Source organism: Neomonachus schauinslandi, chromosome 8, assembly GCF_002201575.2.
Source record: "Neomonachus schauinslandi chromosome 8, ASM220157v2, whole genome shotgun sequence".
Lineage (NCBI taxonomy): Eukaryota > Metazoa > Chordata > Mammalia > Carnivora > Phocidae > Neomonachus > Neomonachus schauinslandi.
In genome coordinates this window covers 145,913,298-145,914,000 of record NC_058410.1, presented here as the reverse complement: position 1 = coordinate 145,914,000, position 703 = coordinate 145,913,298, and positions in this window count along the sequence as shown.

The window sequence follows — 703 nt, the reverse complement described above, 5'->3', positions numbered from 1 at the left end:
GAACTGCTCCTTGTGCTTTCCAGTCCAGAGGAGGTCCTCGTGCTTTTGGCAGGAAACCTGTGTTCCCCACGCCTGTGCCCTCCCCCACTGTGCCATGCTGGTGGATGATAGCCATGTGTGTGCGTGCATGTGCTGTTTGTGTGTGCCTGTAAGGCAGAGACTGGAGGTGGGCTGAGGAGGGGAGCGTACCAATATGTGAAACAGGATAGATTTCAGATTGAGTATTTCTTCTTTACTCTATTTTGTCTTTAATGGTCTTTGCCTCCACCATGATGTGCCTGAACTATGTGTCATAACAGTTTCACCCCCAGTTCTGATCCCTGCCACATCATTTTGCTTCTCCCTCCAGTTTTTCCCACTTCCGTCTGTGTGTTTTGCATTGTCCATCCATTTCATCCTCCCAAATGACAGCAGGAGAGGGGAGCTGAGGCCAGACAAGCTCTGAAACCAGACCAAGAACACACACTTTAGACCTAAGATCCAAGCCATGCAACCTCTCTTATGGTACTCAAGTGTCCCCGCACCTTAGGCTTAGGAACAGAGGAACCTCGGGAGAGAGAGGGGAGAGTCACTTGAGTGTCTGCATTTCTCACACACGCACACACCACAGGTCACCTCAGCACCGGCACTGCTTCCCAAGTGTGTCCATGGGTCACCTTGGCTCCTCCATTCCTTCCCCCAGCGTCCACGGGTCACCTCGGCT